General features: G+C 36.9%; 1 protein-coding gene and 1 non-coding gene across 2 annotated transcripts in view; one reads left to right on the top strand and one right to left on the bottom strand.

Annotated features, from left to right (window-relative positions):
* The window catches only part of GPC6 (glypican 6), a 1,100,804-nt gene that overhangs the window by 598,084 nt on the left and 487,414 nt on the right, over positions 1-15,306 (top strand). The gene's annotated exons all lie outside the window — the stretch shown is intronic.
* LOC144244774 (U6 spliceosomal RNA) lies at positions 3,056-3,162 on the bottom strand. Its single transcript, XR_013339065.1, has one exon. It is a non-coding gene; the product is annotated as a U6 spliceosomal RNA (small nuclear RNA).

The following is a 15,306-nucleotide window of genomic DNA, read 5'->3' as shown; positions in this document are numbered from 1 at the left end:
TGGAAACCACTGCTTTTACTTATACTTGTGATTATTGTAAGCCACTCTTATTGGTTCAGGGGACTGAGATGTCTTCTGTCTTTCTAAATGGGGATCTTTTTACTGACGAAAGGTAGAAAACCAAAAATGTGGTGTTGGAGATTCAAATGTTAGATTTTTTTTTTACTTGTGTACTTGAAATTGTATCCTAAGCATATTAATGAAGATTATTTTTGCATTTCATTTTCACTGCATTTATTTTTTTGATTAATGTAGTTCCTATTTTTCAGATAAGAAGCAAGAAAAGAAATAAATAAAACAGATTTTCAGACTGATTGCTAATTTATATGAATTCATGTATTCAAATTTATGATCTTTGAATCAAATACAAGTGCTCAGTGCTATTTTTCAAATCTCTGACATTATTTACATAAAAGCCTTTTTTGAAATATCAAAAGAGATTATTAGTCATTGAGGAAATTTCAATAGTACCCTGATGTTTCCTGAAGATGTTTTGAAGGTATCTGAGAACAAAATGCCATTTAGAAGTTAAAATTTGCCAGTGAAAAACACTTATGAGCAGGAATACTCAAATGGATTTCTCTTAGCTTTTTAGTAGGTTTCAAACAACAGTTAACCAAATATATTTTTACTGTATAAGAATTGTTAAAAATAAAAAAAGTTCTTATAAAGCAATGCATTAGTTTCCGATGACAGCTGTAACAAAATTAATGCAAATATTGTAGTTTACAGCGAGCCAGCTCCACTGTCCTACAATTCTGGAGGTCAGGATTACAAAGTGGCCCTAACTAGGTTATAATCAAAGTGTGAGCAATGCTGTATCCCATCTGGAGGCTCCAGNCGAAGTCGGACGCTCAACCGACTGAGCCACCCAGGCGCCCCTTTTACCTCGTCTTGTCCAGCTCCTGGAGGACACCAGCATCCCTTGGCCAGCAATCCCTTCCCCCATGCTCAAAGGTAGGAACATCACATCTTCAAATCTCTGCATCTGATTTGTTACCTCATCCATCATTTAAGGATCCTTGTGATGACATTGGGCTCACTCAGATAATCCAGTATAGTCTCCCCATCTCTGAATTCTTAATTTATTTTCATCTGCAAAATCACTTTTGCTGTATAAAATAATGTATTGTTAAGTTCCAAAAATATGTGGCCCTTGGGGCAGCTGGGCGGCTCACTCGGTTAAGCATTGGACTTTTGGCCAGAGAAGCATCAGCTCAGTTCATGATCTCATGGTCATGAGATTGAGCCTTGAATTAGGCTCTACATTGAATGTGGAGCCTACTTAAGATTCTCTTTTTTCTATTCTCTCTGCCCCTCCCTCACTCTCTTTCTATTAAAAATACATACATACATACATACAAAAAAGAAATATGGGGCCCATTATTCTGCCTTCTACCAACAGCCACTTAGAAATCATTTTGTTTGTTTCCATAATTTCTTCTTACTTATTTTAAATACTAATTTAAAAGATTAAGTCTTTAAATAAGAAATAATTTCTATATTTTTTAAATACAGAAAAATTATGCAACCAAGTTTTGCTATGTCATTTCCACCCCCACCTCCCCACCCCCAATCTGGAAACACAGCCATGTACTAAAAATCTCCATTTCTGAAAACCCTAAAGGGCAGTCATTCAACAGAATCGCACAATTGTAACTTCATGTGGGACACTAATAAAACGAATTCAGAAGAAAATCCAGCCATTTATGAAACATTTACACTGTTCTTTAATGATCAATTTTTTGAGGGAGGAATATTTTGTGTCAATTTATTATTATTATTATTATTTAAATCAGTGAGGGAGGTCATGCTGACATCCACTTATGTAAAATAATCACTGAACCATTCACTGGAATCCACAGGATTTTCTATAAGAGAGCTTAACACTGTCAACTTCTTTCATTTTCTAGTTTACAAAATATTGGCAATTAACATTAACCCTGCAAGAATATTTTTTTCTATTCAATGCTGATGTATTTTGGAGGGTACAGGGAGATGATGTGACTAACAACCAATTTCTGTTACATTCAGAGAGACAATTTTTCTTGGACTAGATGAGCGGTCTCTCTGGACTTTGATATTCTGCCTTTGTTTCATATGTAAGACAACAGTGGTTTTCAACTGTGACATTCCCCCACCCCCACCCCCCCTACCCCACCACTGCAGGGACACTTGGATGTCACAGTTTAAAGGATGCCATTTGGGTCATATGGGTAGAGGCCAGGAATGCTACTAAACATCATAAAGCCCACATGATAGACCCCTACTACAAAGAATGACCTAGCCCAACCTGTCAGTAGTGCTGTGGTTGAGGGACCCTGATCTAAAATGGCCTGGGACTTAAGATGGAAGAATCTTTGTCAACATCTCATTAACGTAATGAGTACAGCATATGTGAAGGAGAATCTTCATGCAATAGTAGGCTTCTCAAACCTTCTCAGATTTCTCTCCCCCTCCAAGCCAGTCCCTACCCCCAGTCATCCCAAATGCAGGTAAAGCACTACCATCTACAACTAACCAAGTTGTAATTCTTGATAGTTCTATCTTCATTATCTGTCAACAATGTGACCACTGCCTCCCTCATCCTGCACACCAATCACATCATGCCTGTACTCTGTGCAACCTCCTAACTAGTTTCCTTGTGTCCTTCCTCGCCCTTGGCAATGCATGATTCAGCAGCCAGGTTTTAAAGTTAATATCAGATCATGTTCTTCCATCCAATGGCTTCTCATTGCAAGTAGGAGGAAGTCTACATTTCTTTTTTTTTTTTTCTTTGAAGAGCTGCCCATCTTTTATTTTTTATTTATTTATTTATTTTTTTTACAAATAGTTTATTGTCAAATTAGTTTCCACATAACACCCAGTGCTCATCCCCACAAGTGCCCTCCTCCATGCCCATCCCCCCTTCCCCCCACATCCATCAGTCCTCAGTTTTTGTCAGCATTCAAGAGTCTCTCATGGTTTGCCTCTCTCCCTTTCCCCCACCATTTCCCCCCTTCTTCTCCCCCTTGTTCCTCAGTTAAGTTCCTCCTAATCCTCCTATACGTGCAAAAAAAATATGGAACGCTTCACGAATTTGCGTGTCATCCTTGCGCAGGGGCCATGCTAATCTTCTCTGTATCGTTCCAATTTTAGTATATGTGCTGCCGAAGCGAGCACGGAAGTCTACATTTCTTAACCAGGGTGTACCAATCCCTACCAAGAATGAGCCAGAACAAATGAGCTCATTGATAAATTGATTTAATTGATAGTTTTCTGGGGGTCTCCCCCATGTTAAGTTTTCCAGAACAAATCAGAATAAAATATAGCTTTCAAGTTTCTTGAGACACCTTCAAGCATCTAGATATAATTTGCATACTGGTCTTTGGTTTCCATTTAAGAACCCAAGATGACCCTGCAAAACTATCCTCATCTGCCACGTTCTTTTCTCTTTTTCCTCTTCCCCATCTAATTCTACTTTTGTTTATTCCCTCACTAAAGGTCCTTTGAGATGATTCTTTTTAAATGACTCTCAGCAGAAGTTTTCATTTAGCTGTTGAGATTGGATTTGATCATGATAGTCACCACATCTCCTCTTAATTACTTCTTTTTAGAAGACCTTTATGTTGTCTCAGTTATAAGTGTAAGACTTCGTGGGTCTAATTCAAATAATTCCAAGTTGTGTAAAATTACCATCAGTAGATTCTACCCAACTGCTTCCTTCATCACTATTTATCCCGTGCACTGAGCAGAGTGTGTGGTGTGTGTCTGTCTTGCTCAGTCCTGTGTAGTGCCTGGCAGATGTGGTCTTTTAGTCAATATGTGTAGCATGAATAAGATAATATAGAGAGAGCAGATAGCATAGTAGGTGACACCCTGGCAGGTGCCCAATAAATGATTCATATGGCGTGGCAGAGATATTCAAGCTAATCATCTGCCTCCTGCTGGTAATGAGGCCATTTGGGGGGCCCACTAAAGTCACAGTTGTGGAGAAATAGGCAAGCTACAGGCAACAGACAACCACTTCCTTCCCCAGAGAGGGACTCAGTGGAAGAACTTAATTGAAGACTCGTGTCAAAATTAGTAACATCTTTTTAACAAGGCTCAGGCATTTAGTTAAAATTAATTCCGTACCAAACCTAGTTGCAGTATTGAGGTCCCAGAGGGAAGAGCTGGCCAGTAGCGAAGTCTATGTGGTGATAGGCATGGGGATGGAAGTACTTCTTGAAGAGACCCCAGAAATCAAACAAGCACCTTGAGACAGCTGGAATGAAGGATTACTGCAGGAATAGTGTGACATTTGGAAGTTTTTCTTTAAAAAATACTCATTTGCACCCTTTTTATGCAGCACTTAAAACTGAGGAGCAAATGATTAATTATACACTATATCTATCATAATATATTATATATTATAGTAATGTTTAGGAGAGCCATGTTTTTCTAGAAAAATATAGCACAGCCTGGGAAAAAGCCTCCCTTTTCTCATAAGCAACTGTAAATCAAATAATTCTAGTTAGCTTATCTCAAATAATAAAGCTAAAGAAAATAGCACTTGAAGTTAGCTGCTTTCTAACAAGCATCACTGTTCCGTGACATGGTTTCTTTAGTTGAAGTCCACACAGTCTAGCTCTTAGAAGATCCTCAACAAATTCTTTGTGTTACCTAAACATGAGAGGGTTCAAGATGGATTAATACTTAATTCTCTTGACTTCTGTCCTATCTAACGATTTCTTTTAACATTCTTCCATTACTGTTGGAATCTGACAATTGCTCAAAGCGAGTTACAGAACATTTCTTTCACTTTAGCCCAATAAATGCATTTCCCATTCTTGTCTTAAAAGAAAATGAATCCTCTCTTCTAGAATTGTCTAGGAAGAATATGACTTTCTTGGCTATTCTTTTCTTTTATGGTTTGGAATTGTTTCAGTCAAAATCAGCAAACTGTTTACTCTCATGGCAATACCAAATAGAGAACTCTTGTTAAATTCTGCCCCATCTTTTTATAGGTTCATCTTCTTTGGATGTGTTTCCCAGGTGCATAAACCTTTAGCATTCAGGTCACACATGTCTGAACTCCAAAGAGACTTCTAATGGAGTCTAAACTGTTGGTGGATTTGGATGCTGCCATAAACTGTGCTTAGGGTGAGGGCAGCATCATCCTGTCCTCAACATAACACAATGTGGACATGTGTATATCTATTCCTGAAAGAACTATCACTAATGATGCATTACAGAAATTTGCTCCCAAAGACATTGCAAACATATAAACTAAATAAAATAATAGCTAAGGATTGAAAATATTATCAGCATTTATATTTATGTTAAAATTACTAATTGATATACTTAATAACAAATATAAAAAATAATGTATCATACTAGTAAGTATGGAGAATGCCTATTTTATATTTGACAATTACAATTAGATATGGTGAACTCTGTACTAAGTGACCTTTCAGAAACTGAAATGCAAAGGAAGAGGCATAAAACTGGAATGTGAAGTCATAATCCACAAGTATGTGGGAGTATCCATTATAAATCCATCACAAAAAAAATGTTTTTAAGTTTCCTCTTCAAAATCGTAGACATTTTACAACAATTTTATACGACAATCTAATACACATACACACAATGAAGAATACCTTATGTAATTTTCAAATGTATTTGGCTTTCAAAGTCCTATTTCAAAGAAGCTAGGAGGCTTACACAGGAGATTATACACACACACACACACACACACACACACACACATTATTTATTTATTTATTTATTTATTTATTTATTTATTTATTTATTTATATTGATTGATTTTAGAGAGTAGTGGGGAGGTACAGAGGGAGAGAAAGAGAAAGAATCTTAAGCAGATTCCACATTCAGCACAGAGCCTGACGTGGGGATTGATCCCATGACCCTAAGATCATGACTTGAGCCAAAATCAAGAATCAGACCTCTACCACCTGAGCCACCCAGGCACCTCAAGACTATATTATTATTTAACTTCACAAATTAGTATATGATAGACTCATAAATCTCTAAAATCTGTGGTATGGAATCCAGTTCTTTACTTAATATTCACAACATATGATTCATTAATTAAGTTTGTCTTTAATGGTCAGTAGCAATAAGCACAAGGATAAAGGTGTATTTTAGCAAATGTACTGGGAGTTCTTTTAATTTTAGAAGAGCTGTAAATTTAGGGTTTGTAATAATGGAAGGAGAGACTTCTTTTTTCTTTCCGTTTACTTCTGTGATAGAATTTTGGTAGTTGATTGCTTTGGTGGAGACAGAATCGTATGGGGGGGTATACTCATAAATGAACATGGGTGACTTGAGAAACTGTGGTTTTATTAATAAATGGTAGAGTCAGAAGGTGGAGCTGATGTCAGACGGAACATTGTAAATCTGGTTTGAGAAGCAGTAAGTTTTGAAGTTAAGCACAAAGAGGATGGGAAAGTGAGAGTATCTCTGAGAGAGTGTGGATGCTGAAAAAGAAGGATTTGATATTTGACCTTAAAAAGTGGTGATTTTCAGAGCTTTGGAATGAATGAGTTTGCAGAGATAAGAGAAATACAAGAGAAGAGGGGCAGAGCTGGACTCTTAGGGGAAAATACATTTAGAAGAGGAAGATTATATACTAAGAACAGTGGTCAAAGGAGAGAAAGAAAAAATATGAAAGCTGATCCAGAGCAGACAAGACACAGGATTCTTTTTTTTTTAGTGTTTATTTTATTTTATTTTCAAGAGAGAGAGAGAGCTGGAGAGGGGCAGAGAGAGAGAAAGATACAGAATGTGAAACAGGCTCCAGGCTCTGAGCTGCCTGCTCAGAACTTGCTTGAGCCTGACATGGGGCTCAAACCTATGAACTGTGAGGTCATGACCTGAGCTGAAGTCAGATGCTCAACCAACTAAATCACCCAGGCTCCTATAAACAAGATTCTTAAAAGTTGGAATAGGATGAGTAGTCAAAAAGAAGAAAGAAAAACCAGAAATATGTAGATCTTACAAACATGAGGGGGAAGGAATTTTAAGAAGGAGGAGGTGTCAACAGAATCAAACAGGAAAGCTATCTAACCACAGATTATTGACTTGCTAATTCTGGGTGGAGCATGCCCACCATTATTCAATGCTGTGTTGCTGCCCTTTGCTTACCAGCCACAACCTAGAGAATCCTGGAATAAACTTGAATTTAAATCTAGTGATGACACAGGTTTCATTTCCCCTACTTTGAAGTTCTAAATGAGTGAAGCTGGTGTATGATGTGCTGGGGAGTAAGATCTGCTGTGATCGTCCCTATTTCCCTTTGAACTTTTGCTTCTCTGGGTATTAAGCTGTTGTCAGGACATAATTATTTAAGTGGAAATATGATTGTTTACTTAAGAATGGATAAAAGATTTTATGGCTAAAGTATCTCTGTCTTGCTTCTTAGCACATGCTGTATAGATATGTTGGTAACAAAGCATCTGAATGACATTGGAAGATAATGGCCAAAGTTTAAGGACTGCAAAATAGCTTAGGGCCCAAATTGTAAAGGTGGACTTAAAGATGGTGGGCTGCAAAGCTCCCTTATCTCAAACTCAACTTGATGTTGGGGTAAACTGGCATGCAGACTAGTTCTCTCCGGCCACCTAGAGTGAATGTCATAACCTAATGCTGAGGCAGGCTTAGTCAGGCTCTTTAGAAGTGACCCTTCATTCCAGGGCACCTATGAAATGTTCCTCATTATCCACAGCTCATCTTTTACTAGGAGGCTTTCTTTCCAGTGCTTCCACTTTCCCAAATTTTCTCCCCTCTCCACTTCCTAGAAGAAAATCCAGATTCCCTAGAGAATTTCCTAAGTTTCCCAGTCTTACCATAGCCTCATCTCCTGTCTTCCTGCTCCTCTGTGTCCAACACGCACTCCTCAATTTCCAAACCTGACGACTTCTGGTGTTAAAGCAGAGTAATGACGATCATGGTCAAATTATGGGGAAAGCACAATGAGGAGACTATGTGCCTAGAGATAAATGGCTGGATGTCTAGAAGGAGACTTGCTGGATCAAAGAGTATGCCAGTTTCTACAGCTTTTACATTGCCAAATTGCCCTGCAGAATGACTCTATCAATTTACACTCTGCCGACATGGTTAATGAGCTGTAGTATAATTGTCTGTTTATCTGTTATCCTCATTAGGCCATAGGCTTTTCAAGGACTTTCTAATCTCTCAGTGCCCAGCATCTAGCATTCAGCCTAGTACAGACTAGGCACTCATTAATGCGCTTCTCTTCCCTACATCTAAATTCTTCGAAGCCCTCCTACAAGTGAGCCAAGTGATAAGTGTGCAGCATAGCAGATGGCACAATGTTCCAGAACCCCACAGCTCCAAACACAACGCAAACAAGTTCCTGTATAAAGTTAACCATCTATGTTTTAACTGAAACATGCATAATGCAGTCTGCCTTAATAGATAGCTTTAGATAACCCTATGGCATGTACTGCTTGATTTGAATTAACACTGAACACTGAGGCTGCATAAATGCAGAACTTCAAGTGTATGGATATTTTAAATGAACATCTTTCAAAATTCAACTATATTAATAAATGAAATTGCAGTAACTTCCTGCAGGGTAAAAATTTTTGAGAGCATGTTACTATGGTGATTATTTTTAAATGTCATGATTATAGTTTAAGATTATAGATTTCTTCCTGGCATAAAAAAGGTCTCTATAGTCCTCAAGGAATGTGCTTACTTACATGTAAAATCTTTAGGAATGTTATAAATCAACAGTATGATGTTTTTGTTTGATAAACAAAAGCTTATAAAGATAAAGATCCAAGATTATTTACCTAACACATGACTAGAATGATTATCATCTGTAGTTTGAAAAAATGCATATACGGTTACAAAGAGTACAAAGATTTCATGAGACAGGAGCAACAATTGAGAAATATACATTTCATGTATTCAAGAATAGGAGTTGAACGTATAACAAGAGAGGTTAATATACAGTAAAACAATTGTCATGGTGGAGATTAAATGCTGAATTTGTTAGGGGAAAAAAGAAGAGGAAACAGCTTACCTTAAAGCTATTTCCCTGCGTCAAGGTCTAGTTGAGATTATTCTATCCCAAAAGTGCTTCTAAAGATCCCAACTGGGATCAGGCTCTTAGTTACCTGAGTAATTAACTGAGCTGCACCTCTTCTTACAATACAAGCATTTATTGAGCATTTATTGTGCCAACCAACACATGACCAAGTGACATGCCATAGGCATGGCAAATGCTTCAAGCTGGCAAAGAACTCTTATGCCTTTCGTTAAAGATTTTATATTTAATAATTCAACCCAATTTCAGTCCATGCTTTATAACTATTTACATATATTTTATGTGTGTGTAAATAATCACGAAAATCTTGATTTTTATCAGTTACACTGTGTTAAATAAATATCTGTTCAATGAATAAATGATTAACAAGTAATGAATTCATGTATTTATTCATAGAGAGTCAAATTGTTATACACAAAACAATAGATCTAAGCCACAACCATGTGACACTCAAAAATATTTGGCATGGGGTGCCTGCGTGGCTCAGTTAGTTGAGTGTCCCATTCTTGATTTTGGCTCAGGTCGTGACCCCAGGGTTGTGGAATCTAGGCTAATGTTGGGCTCTGCACTGAGAGAGAATGGAGTCTGCTTGGGACTCATTTTCTCTCTGTCCTTCTCCCTCTCCCTCTTTCAAAAAAAAAAAGAAAAACCAATAATTTTGTCAATAGTATGACTTTGCACAAGAACACAGATATAAATTGTGTCTCTGCAGTGTATTCTCTATTTATCATTATTGGCCAGCTCTGTGTAATGAGAAAAATGATATTTTAGTACTAATATTTTTAATGTAGGCATACCTACCAACTAAAACATACCTTAGACATTTAAGCCTCCTCATTGGTAAAATTTAACAAATCATTAACTTATGAGTTATGCAATTCAAGTCATTATTTCCAATAGCTCTTTTCTTACGTTGGCACTGGAATTGTAATGGTATAGTAATACTGTAGGAATTTTTAAGAGAGTAAAATAATAGCAAATGTGAATCACCACAATATTTTCATGGGGACATAACAGAAGTACTTACTTGGACTAGTTGAGAAAAAGATAGAAAGATGACAGTAAGTAGTGAGTAAAATGAAAAAACAAAAGTAACCCACCTGTACGTATCAAGAGATGACGTTTTTGTGAGTGATGCAGTTGGTGTCCAGTTGGATTTTAGTCATAAGAAAATACAAAGAAACCATTGCTTTTTTTCCATCTATGAGAACATGTAAAAAGCTTTCTGCATAGTTACTTTAATTGTAATGTTATTGAAATAGCTATCAGTGCATTCTTACAGAATGAATAAAATATTGAATATAACTGAAATAGAAATCACGGTTAGCCAAAATTTAGGAGTTTTAAGTTGCCAAAAATGTTGCCAACTGTTAGCATCAACACATTTTACCCTATCAGTTTCCCTGGCTTTTAGAATGTGGTCTTGTTTTGGACTTCAGACTGTGTGGTTAGAATAATTGGAAGATCAACTAGAATGGCCGCGATCCTGTTGTGGAAAAGGCAAAATAGACAAGCTTGAATACTAAGAAATTAGGAAGAGCTTGAAAAAGCAGCAGTGGTTTGCATAGGATTGCCTTAATTTGGTTATTGCTAGGGAGAACATGCCAAGTAGCTGTTCCCAGTGGGAACTCTGGTTGTTTCACACCCTGTTAAGTTTTGCAACATAAAAGCCATTTGGGAAGTATCAGGCTTAAGGTGAAAAACTTTTATTCGAATCTTGAAATGTTTGGCTATCCTGATGCATTATATAAAGTCCAACCCTCTCTGTCTTGTTCTGAGTGATGGCTAGCGGAACCAGGATGAAGTAGACCACCCACTGAAATAAAAACTGAGATCTCTTGCATTGCATGGTTCTATTCGATTTCCAGCTCTAACATTTATTGACAAGAGTGAGATGGCAGTTGTAGACTAGTTTGATATTCACATATCGGCATTTTGAGCTTCTCTCTCATCATTGATTTGTTTTGTTCCTTTTCCTATTTTTATTCCAGTATCATTTCACAAATAAAATTTGATCACATATTGGAAATTTGCTCCTCAAATTTCAATTCTAGTCAGACCATTATATAACCTGAGAAAGTAGAAATTATATGATTAATGTTAAATTATATTTGGTTTTGCTGTATGTGGAATACAGGTTTTGAACCAGACTTAACTATGTTAAAAAATATTGTAACCACTGAAGCACATTTTGAATTAATTGCCTATGTAATTTTGTGCATATTGGCATGTCACATGATTCCCTTCCGGTTTCAAGTCAAGAAAAATAAGAATGCATGTTTCCAAAGAGGAAGAGTCCAAATGTAAGTAAATATGTATCTTTAAATACTGGCTAACTGTTCAGAGATCAGATACCACAAATAACATGTTCTAAAATTATGCAATCATATTTTTAAACACAGCAAACACACGGGATGCCATGCATAATCTGAAAATTATTTGCCTTCAGAATAATTCTTTGTACCTTCAAACACACTCATTTGAATCACTAAATATAATTGTATTTTTTTATTTTTTAAGGTGACAATAACATGAGAACACCAACGCAAATAATAAATATAGTAATAACTGTAATTTAGCTTGAATAGATTCAATTAAAAGTGATCACCAGGGGCGCCTGGGTGGCTCAGTCGGTTAAGCACCTGACTTCAGCTCAGGTCATGAACTCATAGTGTGTGGGTTTGAGCCCGGCGTCGGGCTTTGTGCTGACAGCTCAGAGAAACCCTGAAACCTACTTTGGATTCTGTGTCTCCGGCTCTCTCTGCCCCTCTGCCACTCATACTCTGTCTCTCTCTGTCTCAAAAATAAATAAAAACATTGAGAAAGTTTTTTAAAGAAGAGTGATCAACATAACAGTTGGTTAGTAGGTTTGGATTTATGTATGTATCTCAAAAAATATTCTTAACACTTACAAATCAAATTGTCATGAATTAATTAATAAGGAACTAGAGAATTGGAGAAGGAAAGTTGGTGAACACAGATTACACCCACTAGAATTACTCACGACTTTGAATTTGAGATGATTCTATCTTTTGTGCTATATGGGATCTGCCTTTGAATACCTCACTGACACTGATACTTCTTTTCAGTGAAGAGAACTGTATTGACCTTAGGAGTAAAGGGATAATTTGAGGAAAATCATAGCAATACTTAAGTGATCTTTCTAATATACTTTTCACTTTTATGAAAGAGCCTCTGTAGGAAATTGATGACCTTGTGATATGGTTTCTGAACCTTTAGTTTCCAAAATGAGACAATCTCACTGAATTTATGAAAGATGGTGTCACAAAGCCAGACATAATTTTAGGCTTAATAATCAGTTTACGTTCCTCAGAGTGTAGTACTGAGGAAGTCCCAATTGATTTTAAAGGTAGCAAGATTTTCTGTGTAAAACTAATCATATAACTGGCCCATTAGTGAATCTAACTAGCTCCAGCTACTAAGATGATCACCAGGACATTCTGATGGTGAGTCATGGCTCATGGCCAACAGTGCAGCACAATTCCTATTGCCTGTTTAAACCACTTGACACTAAAAGAAAAGCAAGAATGTCTTAAAATATCTTCTACCTTGTTTGTCCTACAAAGTTCTTTTCGGTTTTTTGTTCCTTTGTTTTGGTTACTTCCTTTAGTATCAACTGAACAGTGGCACTGACAGGAGATGTCAACAGCTACAGTACATGATTTTTGTTTTGTTTTGTTTTTTAAATTTTTTATATGTATTTATTTCTGAGAGAGAGAGAGAGACAGTGTGAGCAGGGGAGGGTCAGAGAGAGAGGGAGACACAGAATGTGAAGCAGGCTCCAGGCTCTGAGCTAGCTGTCAGCACAGAGACCGACGTGGGGCTCAAACCCACGAACCGTGAGATCATGACCTGAGCCGAAGTCAGATGCTTAACTGACGGAGCTACCCAGGTGCCCCAATGGAGGGTGCTTTGCCTGTTTGACTTCCCGTCATTTACAAAGTAGAAGGTATTAACCAGGCAGCTCAATTTTGTGCAACCCTGTTTTATGCACCATAAGGATATCATAGAAGTCTGGATAGAGCAGTCATCGGTGTTTTCAAATTTAGTAGCTTATTTTCTACGACCTCTGAATATACCCTCTTAGATATGCAGGCTGGATGATCATCAGTGGGTCATTCAGATAATATGCCTTGCACTGTGTCTCTTAGGTATTAAGAGATCTCTGTCAGTACTGTCTCTTGGCAAAAGGTTACTTTGTGACAGGGAGATTAAAAACAGTATCAGTTCCTACAATGTTCAGAAGATAGATTAGACTTGGAAAACACTGCAATTTTCTGGTCACGTGGCTAAAATGTGTAGGATGATAATTAAGTAGAGTACCTGGTCATCTGAAGACCATAAATCCCCCGTGGGCCCCCTTTAAGGTACAAGCTTCTATCAGATGGTTTCGGTCATAAGTTACTTCTTGAAGTTGACAGGAACATAAAAACTACACAACATTAAATTTTTCATGAGAGAAATACTTATATTTTCAGAACACATAGCCCCTAATTAGAGTAAATTACTCCTGATGGAATAAGCATTCTGCAATAGCAGGAAAGAAACCAAATTTAATTTCCCCGTGCCATAGGGAGGTCTTGACTATTCAAAAACTGTCTCTAAATCTTGGGAGCTATGCTTTCAAAGGCTAAGCTAATAGAACTGAGCAGGAAATAAGCCTGATTAGCATTTTGTAAGTAATTTTGAGCACAAAAGATATATTTACAATAATAGCCAAGACTTATCATCTACAATTGAACTCAACACTGGCAAAAAGTAAAAAGTAAATTGAATCCATTAAAATGACATCAAATAAATTATGATATTCATTTTCTTGCACACTGCTTATCACTTTTTAATTTTCAAAAATTGGTTGGATATCTCTAGATCCTAATAAGGGGAATGGGTTAGCATTGATTTGGATGGCTTATAAAACATTTATATACATGTTATTCACTTCTTGTTTTATAACACAGCTTTCTCAAGGCTCTCACTCTGATACAGCTTGTCAATTGCTGCTGTCTATAATAAGGAGGCCTGGAGGGGCGTATTGTTGTTTTTGTTTTGTTTTCTTTTTCCTGAACAATTTAAAAATATAACCTCTGGCTTTTTTCTAGGGAATTATTTTGCATCCTTCCACTTGGCACAGGGTAATTGAAGCAATTTTTGTGGTTAGAAACACATTGATAGTGCTCAGGGAATGTAAATCTAATACCCATATTACTCACCAGGTTTGGAAAGAAAACACAAGATTTTTACAGGGCTATGATTATAATCAAGGGAACGAATAATGTTTTTGAAGAGAATTTTAATATAGTCCCCCCCCCCCCATTTACAACATGTGCTAAATATCTCTAAGCTTTCTCTGTCTTGGGCATTATGGTACTTTATAGTCAAGACAACTTTGTGGGATTATATTATGGGAAAGAAAGCTTTCCCTTTCTGTTGAGTACCTGTTCTCATATTGAGTTTTCAGAAGCAATGGGAAGTCAAAGATGTCCTTTTTTTCCAGACGCATGGGAAAAGATTTGCCTTTCTGTAGTCTCCTTTTCTGTCTCTTCTAGGTGTCTGTGATGGCCACATGGAGTTACTCTCTAAACATTCATCTCTGCCTCTTGCCCATATCTAAGGGGGATCTGCAGAGGCTTATTTCTATTCACAAACCACTCATTCTGCTGTTCTAGCAAAGCCAGTAATACAGTGAAATTTGTAGACAAAGCCATACCATCCTGTAGAAACACAAAATTAAAAAGAATCCTGTGCAAGAAAAAAAATTGATGGCTTTGGCAGAGAAACCAAAGCATGTGGAAATTGAAATGATTAAAGTAAAAGAAGTTATCACATTGACCAAAGTGCATTCACATATGTTGGCTGTCTGTCTTACAGAACCAGGCATCTACTACTCCACAGACCAGGTCCCAAATATTTGCTGCAGTTCCTGATGTTTTCTATGCCAACAGTAGATTATCATATTGCACTGGAACTAATCTCTTCCTTTTTAAAACTACCAGGATGCTTTATTCATATCTGTTGTATGGACTTACTCTGTAGGTTACATTACAGCTATTTGTGTCTTATTTATACTATTATAGACTGTTAGGGTAAAGACTTGCTCATGGCTTTGGATGCCTTTAGTGACTTATTTCCTGTGAAGAATCAATATGTATTTGTTGATGGATTGGTGACTTGGTTTTCAGGTAGATTATTATATTAAGAGTGTTTTAAAAAGCCCCTTTGTTGTTACC

Source organism: Crocuta crocuta, unplaced genomic scaffold (assembly GCF_008692635.1).
Source record: "Crocuta crocuta isolate KB4526 unplaced genomic scaffold, BGI_CrCroc_1.0 scaffold188, whole genome shotgun sequence".
Classification (NCBI taxonomy): domain Eukaryota; kingdom Metazoa; phylum Chordata; class Mammalia; order Carnivora; family Hyaenidae; genus Crocuta; species Crocuta crocuta.
The sequence above is the reverse complement of the archived record's forward strand: the minus strand, read 5'-3'. Positions and strand labels throughout refer to the sequence as shown.